Here is a 10,415-nt window from a genome sequence, read left to right on the forward strand (position 1 = left end):
GCAGTACAGGAACATAAGGCAGAAGAATAATCGGTAATCAGGCAGAGGTCGGCAACAAGATCAGATAGGCAAAGGTACAATATCAGCAAGAGTTAGAGTGGTCAGGGATAGCAGGAGTCAAAACACAGATCAATATACACAATATTCCTAAGCTAAGGTGTGAAATCCTTAGTATCAACACCAAGGAACTGCACTAAGGTCTGAGCGCTAACACAGAGTGTGTATTCAAGACAGCAGACAAAGAGCAACTGACAGGGAGCTCTTTTTATGCTGGGGAATGCTCTAGCAGCGTCCCCCAGCCGCCCAACCAATCGCTGGCCCTGCTGGAGTCAGCTGACCAGCCTGGTCAGCTGACTCCTCTTCGGGAACAATAAAGTTCCTGTCTCCTCGTGCGCGCCAAGCGCCGGGTGAGTGCCGGCGAAGGAGACCCTACGAGCGGCGACTGCGCGGCGGAGTCCGCCGAGCATACGGACTCCGCCGACCGCACAGCCCCGCTCGGCGGCACGCCGGCGGTAGGAGTCTGGGAAGCGGAGCCCGCTGCCTCATGCCTGTTGGCAGCGGGTCCGCTATCCCTCACAATAAGCTTAGTAAATTGAGGCCCTTGTCTTACAGGAGCTGTGGAGAACAACCCCAAAGAAAAACAAAAGTTTGCTTTCTTACAACAGAAAGAATTTGCGATAATTCAGGTTGGAGTGAGCTTGAGATGTCTCCCAGTGAATCACTGCTGAATATGTGCAAATTAACCATTGTTACCTTTAGAAGCTAAACACACCTCCAGAACCGCTGGAATGCAATGATGTGTCATCTTGTTAATTTGTACAGAGCCATAATAATCCAACATGCATACAGACTGTTTCGGATTGTTTGATCCTCATCAGTGCATGGCATGGATTAATTTGTCTCTATGGAGTAGGGCTTGTAACACCGAGAGGTACAGACTAACCAGCAAGCTCATGGTGAACCAGAACTCATTGGAGTGTGTGAGGGGCTACAATGGTCCTAAAAGTCCCCTCACTAAAATGCTAAGAAAAACAAAAGTTTGCTCTGTTAATAGTATCAGTAATATCTTGCTGCATGCACCACCCTTTAAAGACAAAGCATACTGTATAATGCAGGGAGTTGCTTATTGTGGGGTGAGTTGTACAGAGATTGTCAAAGGAACACAGTTCACACATTACACATGCCTACTTTCTGCAAGTGCCAATTTTGATTAAATTCACGTGAACAAACCCTGATAAGGCTATGCAGGTCTTGCTACACATGGACAGCTTGTTGCTGCTTGCCACGCTCTCTACCAACATTGGCATACAGTATGTCTCAACTATCATTTCATGAAATCCACAGTGACAGCAGTTTTACCTGAAGTAATTTTGTTTCTTATCATAGCTGAAAATGAAATGGAATTTAATATATTTCTGCCACTGCTTATTCTGTAAAATAACCATATCATAAAAATAGTCTTTCCTTGAAAATGAACCCTAACCCCTGCTTAGTAAAGACTATCAAGTAAACACTGATGTTATCTGTTCTGCCAATCTGTTCTTGCATTGCAATAGCACTTTGAAAAAAAAAGGACAGGCTTATTTGATAATGATGCAACTCAGAAAGATTTTCACATTGCTCAGATGCAGGGATGAGGAATGCCGTTTTACTTCTGCACCTAACTAGAGCATTGATGAGCTTGAAGAATACTATAAATAACTTGTTCAAAGGCACTGGCAAAATCCATACATGTAAAAAGTAAGTATATCAAAACAGTATACCAAAGCAAGGCTACATTCTATGCACAGTGTTATTGTGTATTTATATAGTGCAGACATCTTCTGCAGTGCTTTACAGAGTCCATAGTCCTAACTGTCCCACAAAGGAGCTCACAGTCTAATATCTACCATAGTCCAATATCCATAAAACAGTCTAATAGTGCCCATACACAGTACAATAAAAACGTTTGATTTTCCCGTTTATTTGACCAAAATGATCTAATCAAATGAAAGTCAAAAAGAATCCTTTATTTTTGCTCAAGAAAAACAAATGATTATCCAATTTTTTTCAATAAAAATCCGATTGAACATGTTGGAAAAATCTTTGCATTCGATCTAATGGAATAATCGAATGAAATTATCTAATCGAAAAAAAAAAGATAAAATTGTACCATGTATGAGCACCATAAGGCTACAATTTTTTGGGGTGAAACCAATTAAATTACTTAGACAGATTTTACAACATTCAGGAGAGTAATCCAAGTGCAAGCCAACTGAGAGCCAGTGTTAACTACCATGTTATCTATTGCCCACATACACACAGATATCTGACACCACATATTTTTCAAGGTTCAAGCACTTTCTTGTCATTGGGTAACACAAAGAAATTACTTTTCATGACAGCCCCACAGTGCATTTAGGCCTCTTTCACACTTGGACGTTGCGTTTTAGGGGACGTTAAGGTCGCAAAACGTGCCCCTAATGCAACGCATGGTGGTGTTGAAGTCAGACGTCGGATTGAGCAGCGTTATGCGGCTTTTGGTGCGCTGTTTTCGTTCTATCTATACTGGTAGAACAGCCGCTCTAGGATAGTGATGGGAAGTCTGGATCTTTTCAAGGATTCGGATGATTCGAATCGGATCATTGAAAAGATCCGGATCTTTGAACCGAATCATTTTTCAAGGGAAGCAGACTGGGGGTGAAATGACTAGCAGGACACAACTTTCTCTGCACTGTACATTCTGTATGTTCTTGTTTCTTCTAGACAGACATCCACTGTGAACCGAATTGTTCATTGTGATGATCCGGATGATTCGACTCACAAAAAAGATCCGGATCAAATGAACGATTCATTCATGATCCGGACAACACTATGAGTCCAGGTTAAAAGTCACCACAGTGCAGTGAATATTAATTAGCCATGTGGCTAGTCACTGAGCATGTGCAAGCAGTTTAACGCAGCTAAAGCCCAGTATAACTCACAGCATGCTGCACTTTCATTCAACGTGCAGCGTTACAATGTAACGCAACGTGGGCACTGTGAACAGCCCATTGATTTTTCATTACTGTGAGTTGGGCTGCGTTACCGGCTGCTCTAACGTGGGACTTTAATGTCTTACTGTGAAAGCAGCCTTAAAGAGTAACTGTCAGGCTGCAAAAGCTAATTTAAACCTCTATTCTCCTGTGTTAAACAGTCTAGAAGGAAGTCAAAAAGGCAATACTGAAGTTAAAAATCTCTCTTACTGTGATGTGTGCTGACAGCAAGGCTCTGTATTCCTAAGCCCATAAAAAGGACGAGAGGACGCATACCATACAGCAAAGCATTCTGGGGCCCTCCCCTCGGCTGCTAGTGAGAAGTAGGCTCAAGTTACAACAGCATGTCCAGCTAACAGCACTAAAAAATCATAGGGCAGAGTATACTGCATGAGTCCGCTATTATTCCTAGCCACATGGCTAATTAATATTCACTGCACAGTAGTGTTGTCCATTACGATCTTTTTTGTGAGTCGAATCATCAGGAAGCAGGGAGGACATGACGACACAATTGGCTTCATAGGAGACAGACAAACATGGAACATGCCATGAGCTGTCAGGAGCATCATTCTCTGCAAATACTATATAAAAATTATGTGAAGTACAAACGTGGACAGTGAAATGCATATGTAATGTAAGTACAGCCAATATTTAGCTACTGATATGTGTGTTTATTTTCTCTGAGACCTTATACCTAACAGCTCCTCTTTAAGGAACATAGTGATAGTAACAAAGATAGAAATAAAGGAATTATACAAGTATGCCAGGTATTTCAAATATTTAAACAATTTGTATACAGTGTTCATTATTTCAGAGAAGGTTCAGAATTTAACAAGTGTATGGCAGAAAGGAAAAAATCTGTTTTTCAGTCTGTTTGTGTGTATGCAGATTGACCTAAAACATCTACCGGATGGAAGGAACTCAAACAAGGTGGTGTTTCCAGGGTGAGTATTGACCTTGATAATGTTTTTGGACCTTCTCATACAGCAAGTCTTAGGCTTTGTACACATTATAAATCGCTAGCGCTAAAGTAAGTGCTGATCGATTTATTGTTTTTTTTTTAAAGAGTAACTGTCAGGCTGCAGAAGCTAATTTAAACCTCTATTCTCCTGTGTTAAACAGTTTAGAAGGAAGCCAAAAAGGCATTACTGAAGATAAAAATCTCAGTTACCTTTGATGTGTGCTTATCAGCAAAGCTGTTATAGACCCAAGAGGACGCAAGCCGCATACTATACTGCAAAGCATTCTGGGGCCCTCCCCTCGGCTGCTAATGAGACGTTACAGCAGCTTGTAATCAGTCCAGCGCGTAGCACTGATAAATCTCCGGGCAGAGTACACTGCAGGAGTCAGCTATTGTTCCTAGCCACATGGCTCATTAATATTCACTGCACACTGTGTTATTCAGTACGAGCTTTTCTGTGATCAGGAAGCAGGCAGGACATGACGACACATTTGACAGAAAAACATGGAGCCTGCCATGAGCTGTCAGGAGCATCTATCTCTGCATATACTATATACAAATTCTGTGAAATCCAAACGTGGACAGTGAAATGCATATGTAATGTAAGTACAGCCAATCTTTAGCTACTGATATATGTGTTTATTTTCTCTGAGACCTTATACCTAACAGCTCCTCTTTAAAGCACGTTTCCCTGCGCTTTGCGCTTAGAAAAGCACTTTTGCTCAGCGATGGTACCCACAAATCAATAAATACAATGTATTTATTCATAAAAGCGCTCAGGAAATCGATATACAAAGCGATTTATCAAGCGCTTTGCGATTTCCCGACACCTCCCATTGAGCCAAAGCGCTCAGAAAATGGTACATGTAGTGCGTTTGCGATTTAAAAAAAATAGAAACTCTTACATGTGCACACTGTCATTGGAAATCATTACACAAGCGCTTTTAGGGTGATTTGCAAAATCGCCAGCGCCTAAAAAAATCAGCCAACACTCATAGTGTGAACAAGTGTCCAAGTGATGGTAGTTTGGTGCGGATAATGACCTCAGCTGTTTTACAACTCGCTTGTAACAATTAGTGATGGGCGAACAGTGTTCGCCACTGTTCGGGTTCGCCTGGATTTTGGCCTGTTCGGGTTCGGTTCGGCACCCCCCGAACACCTCATGGTGTTCGGGAGGGTGCTCGGGCACGCTGCCCGAACCCGAACAGGCCTTCTTTGTTCGGCCGAACACAGCCGTGTCCGGCCGAACATAGCCCCCTATAGGGTCCCAGCATAAAGGGAGAGCATGCCCCGAGCGCGGGGGGGGGGGGGGGTTGGAAATGCCCCCCACCCCTCCTCGCTAAGCTCTCCCTTCTGCCGGTACCCTATAATTAAATTTAAGTGCCCAAAAGTACCTGAGGAGGAGGAGGGCAGGAAGAGGGAAGCTGGAGTTCTTGGGCGCTAGTACCATCTGGTACTTCCGCCCTCTCTTGACGCACTTCCTGTTTACATTTGAAGTCGCGTCAAGAGTGCGCAGAAGTACCGCGATGACACGTACGAGGATACGTGTCATCATGTAGATGACGCGTACCCTCGTTCGCGTCATCGCGGAACTTCTGCGCCCTCTTGACGCGACTTCAAATGTAAACAGGAAGTGCGTCAAGAGAGGGCGGAAGCACCAGATGGTACTAGTGCCCAAGAACTCCGGCTTCCCTCTTCCTGCCCTTCTCTTCCTCAGGTACTTTTGGGCACTTAGATTTAATTATAGGGTACCGGCAGAAGGGAGAGCTTAGCGGGGAGGGGTGGCGGCATTTCCGACCCCCCCCCCCCCCCCCCGCGCTCAGGGCATGCTCTCCTTTTATGCTGGGACCCTATAGGGGCCCCAAAGGGACATGTTCGGGTTGGGTTCGGGGTTCGGCTCGAACATGCCGAACATCAGGGGCATATTTGGCCGAACCACACCGAACCCGAACATCCAGATGTTCGCCCAACACTAGTAACAATCTCTGGAGATGCAGCTGCGGGCAGTCAGGATACCCCCGCAGCTGCTTCGGTTTCCCTGTTGGGCGTTTCCCCCATTCCTCCGGCGTCTAGCACACCGAGGAAGGGACTGTCAGTGGCTCACAGGGTGGCTTTGTACGCGCACAGACGGGACCTTTATGCGGGGAGGAGGCGCGTCAGCTGACCGGCCGGTCGGCTGACGTCAGGGGAGACTCTCGGCATTTCCGATTGGCTGATGAGTGTGGGCGTGGCCGAGGGGTCTCCTCCGCTTCTTAAGCCGCTTGGAGTCACTTGCAAACTGTCTGCTGTTGCGAATGCTACGTGTTAGCACTCAGACCTTAGATAGATCCGGTGTGCTTTGATCCGGGAGGAAACCGGGGATTTCACACAAGACTAGGATTTATTATTGTTATTGATATATATATTGCTTGATATCCTGTGTTTGACTCTGGCTCTCTTCTGACTTCGCTTTTGCTTTACGATGCTGTACTTTAGCCCATCTGATCCTGTTGCTAACTCTGCCTGATATATCTCTATCTTCTTGCCTACCGATTTTGTACTGTACTGTATTTTGTACCCAGTATAGGTAGGTAGTGTCCAGTATAGCTAGTATAGTGCCCAGTATAGCTAGAATAGTGCCCAGTATGGGTAGGTAGTGCCCAGTATAGCTAGTATAGTGCCCAGTATGGGTAGGTAGTGCCCCAGTATAGCTAGTAAAGTGCACAGTATAGCTAGTATAGTGCCCAGTATAGCTAGTATAGTGCCCAGTATAGGTAGGTAGTGTCCAGTATAGCTAGTATAGTGCCCAGTATGGGTAGGTAGTGCCCAGTATAGCTAGTATAGTGCCCAGTATGGGTAGGTAGTGCCCCAGTATAGCTAGTAAAGTGCACAGTATAGCTACGATAGTGCCCATTGTAGCTAGTATAGTGCCCAGTATGGGTAGGTAGTGCCCCAGTATAGCTAGTAAAGTGCCCAGTATAGCTAGTATAGTGCCCAGTATAGCTAGTATAGTGCCCAGTATAGCTAGTAAAGTGCCCCAGTATAGCTAGTATAGTGCCCAGTATAGCTAGTAAAATGCCCCAGTATAGCTAGTATAGTGCCCAGTATAGCTAGTATAGTGCCCCAGTATAGCTAGTATAGTGCCCCAGTATAGCTAGTAAAGTGCCCCAGTATAGCTAGTATAGTGCCCACCAGTATAGCGCCCTCCCCGCTCCCCCCGCGGCCGCCGCTGCTATTACCTGCTCAGACAGCCAGCGGCCACTTCTTCTAACTCGGGTTCCCCTCTCCAAACTCCATGCGTAATACCGGTGTTTCACAGCAGCGCGCCCGGCGCTGCTGCTGTGACGAGGCAGGGGGCAGGAAAGAGCTCGGCTTCCTGTAACAGCGATGTGTATCGCCGTTACTAGGGGAACCGCTCTTTCCTGCCCCCTGCCTCGTCACAGCAGCAGCGCCGGGCGCGCTGCTGTGAAACACCGGTATTACGCATGGAGATTGGAGAGGGGAACCCGGGTTAGAAGAAGCGGCCGCTGGCTGTCTGAGCAGGTAACAGCAGCGGCGGCCGCAGGGGGGGAGCCACGGACCACCACCACCAGAAATAGGACTCGCATACAAGCCGACCCTCCAACTTTTGGCCCCCTTTTTGGGGGTCAAAAATTTGGCTTGTATGCGAGTATATACGGTAATCAGAATTCTGCCTCTTGCTGACACAAATCGTTACATCGCTGCAGGGTCTTCTCTACCAGCCTTGGTGCAGCTGTTGTACCAGGCCGTCATGCAGTTGGTCAAGATGCTTTCTATAGTGCATCTGTAGAAATTAACCAGCAGCTTTTGTGGAAAGTTAGCACTCCTTAGCTTTCTCAAAAATTAGAGGCGATGTGCTTTGCCAGTTACAGCTAAAGCATTGTAAGCCCAGAAGTGTTCTGCAATGACTCCCAAAAACTTAAAGCTGGAAACTCTCTCATCAGCCTCTGCATTGCTCATGATCGGTATGTGATTGGTCTTTTTGGTGGTCCTAAAGTCCAGAATAACTTCTTTGGTCTTTTTTGTATTTAATAACAGGTTGTTAATGTCACACCATGCAGTCAGGTTCCTAACTTCTTCCCCGTGTGTGCAGCTTCCTCCTTGTCTGATATAAGCCCAATGACAGTCGTATCATGTGCAAATTTAACAATTATCTTATGGATAGGTTGGCAGTAATGGATGGAAAGTGCATAGAAGAGAGAACTTAATACATAACCCTGTGGAACGCCAGAATCAACTCAGACGATGGCGGAATGCCGAAACCGGTCGGAGATTAAAGACTTGGCTTTTACCTCCAAGAACATGCGTGTTTTTGTGTGCAATTGTAATGCACAATATGCCTGTTGCAACTGAATGGTCCCTGTTATAAGGGCCCTCAATGTGAGTAATGTGTTTATGCTTTTCTGAGTTTGGGAATAAAATAGTTCATATTTTTATAAGCAACTGATGTTATGTTTGCTTTTTATCCTGTGATGGACACCTGCTGTTGTTGCAAAGTTTTTTGAGCACGGGGCGACTGCAGTTATAAACACCTGGAAAGTGAATATCTGAACCTAGCGCTGAGAATTGTTGTGATGAAGTGTGTTAACCTGACAGCTTGAGGGCCATTTGTAAGAAATTCCAATAACCAGTTACATACGGTGGTAGCAAGAGCTAGTGCATAGAGTTTGTTATTCAGCTGGCTAGATACAATGCTGTTAAATGCTGAGCTGTAGTCACTGAAGAGCATCCTAACTAGGGATGATCAAAGAGATGCAAATTCTTCAGAGTTGATGCAAATTTATGCACATTTTTATGCAAATGTATGCAGTTTGAAAATGGACCATTCAATTTAAACTGGTTTTTAAATCGATCTGAATTCGGAAGCATTTGAATCTCTTTGATCATCCCTAATCCTAACATAGATGTTGGGCTTTTCTAGGTGTGAGAGGGCAGCATGAGAGCTACACAGATGGTGGCCTCAGTTGATCTATTTGTTCGGTAGGCAATCTGGTGTTGATCTAGCTATTTCAAGCGCCGAGCAATTTTTAGTGACTTTTTAAATTGCCTTTCCCTACATTTTATAACCGCTTTTGTAGAGCATTTTTTTTTCACTACTGACGTCAGTCAGGAAGTTAACTTTTTAACCCAGAAATGAATAAATACAATGGGCTCGATTCACCAAGCGGTGCAAAGTGTTAGCACCGTGGTGAAAAGGCCCTCTTCACGCCTAAAGTCACTTTAGGCATGATAAGAAGGGCTTCGCGCGAAGTTTCCGCGCGTAAAGTTTTGCGCGCGCTCCCGCGTGCGTGCGAAGCGCCCCGCACTTCGCGCGATGCGCCCATTAAACCCTATGGGACTTTGCGCGCGCGCCTGTGCGGGTGCGCGCGCAAAACTTTGCGCGCGATAACTTCGCGCGAAGTGCAGGCAAAAACGGTGCTAACTCAGTGGTGAAGAGGTCATCACGCCTAAAGTCCTTTAGGCGTGATAACTGGGTTAGCACCGCTTGGTGAATCGAGCCCAATGTATTATAATGTGAACATAGCCTTATAGCCAAATCGGCCCGAAAATGGTACAGGCTTTTGTAAGAGGATCGTAATCGAACCGCTTACATGTGAACACTCTCATAGGGATTCATTGCACAAGTGCTTTTAGGGTGATTTCTGATTCTGATGCGCTTAAAAAACCCTGCAAACGCTCATAGGGCTCGATTCACTAAAGTGCGATAACTGCTATAACAGTAGTTATCACGCAAGCTGCCGCACGCTAAGCTTTGCACGCGAACAGCATTTCTTCACGTGATAAGCAAAGGTTTGCGCGCGATCACGTGCGCTTTTCACGTGAAAAGCGCACATGATCTCGCGCAAACCTTTGCTTATCACGCAAAGTAATGCTGTTCGCACTAACCTTTGTGCGCGGCAGCTCGCTGATAACTGCTGTGATAGCAGTTATCACACTTTAGCGAATTGAGCCCCTAGAGTGAACAAGCCCTAAGACAGATTATCCTAGGATTTTTTGGAACTGACACGCATGGATGGTATTGTGTCTCAGGGCTCAGATCACTGATATCAAACTTGGACACCTCTGATAACTAGTTTGCCAGGTGAGCCGAAGAAAAACTACAAAAAAGGGTGTTCGTCATTATTAACCACTTCACCACTGAGGGGATTTACCCCTTGAACACCAGAGCAATTTTCACATTTCAGCGCTCCTTCCATTCATTCGTCTATAACTTTATTATTACTTATCGCAATGAAATGAACTATATCTTGTTTTTTTTTTGCCACCAATTAGGCTTTCTTTAGGTGGGACATTATGCCAATAATTATTTTATTCTAAATGTGTTTTAATGGGAAAATAGGAAAAAATGTGGGAAAAAATTATTATTTTTCAGTTTTCGGCAATTATAGTTTTTAAATAATGCATGCTACTGTAATTAAAACCCATGAAATGTATTTGCC

At 45.0% G+C, this 10,415-nt stretch overlaps 1 long non-coding RNA gene across 1 annotated transcript; it reads left to right on the plus strand.

Moving 5' to 3' along the window:
- The first annotated feature begins 1,636 nt into the window (after positions 1-1,636).
- LOC137548545 (uncharacterized) lies at positions 1,637-8,376 on the plus strand. The gene is made up of 3 exons (XR_011026718.1): positions 1,637-1,740; positions 3,903-3,958; positions 8,141-8,376. It is a non-coding gene; the product is annotated as an uncharacterized lncRNA (long non-coding RNA).
- The last annotated feature ends 2,039 nt before the right edge of the window (positions 8,377-10,415 follow it).

Source organism: Hyperolius riggenbachi, chromosome 1, assembly GCF_040937935.1.
Source record: "Hyperolius riggenbachi isolate aHypRig1 chromosome 1, aHypRig1.pri, whole genome shotgun sequence".
NCBI lineage: Eukaryota > Metazoa > Chordata > Amphibia > Anura > Hyperoliidae > Hyperolius > Hyperolius riggenbachi.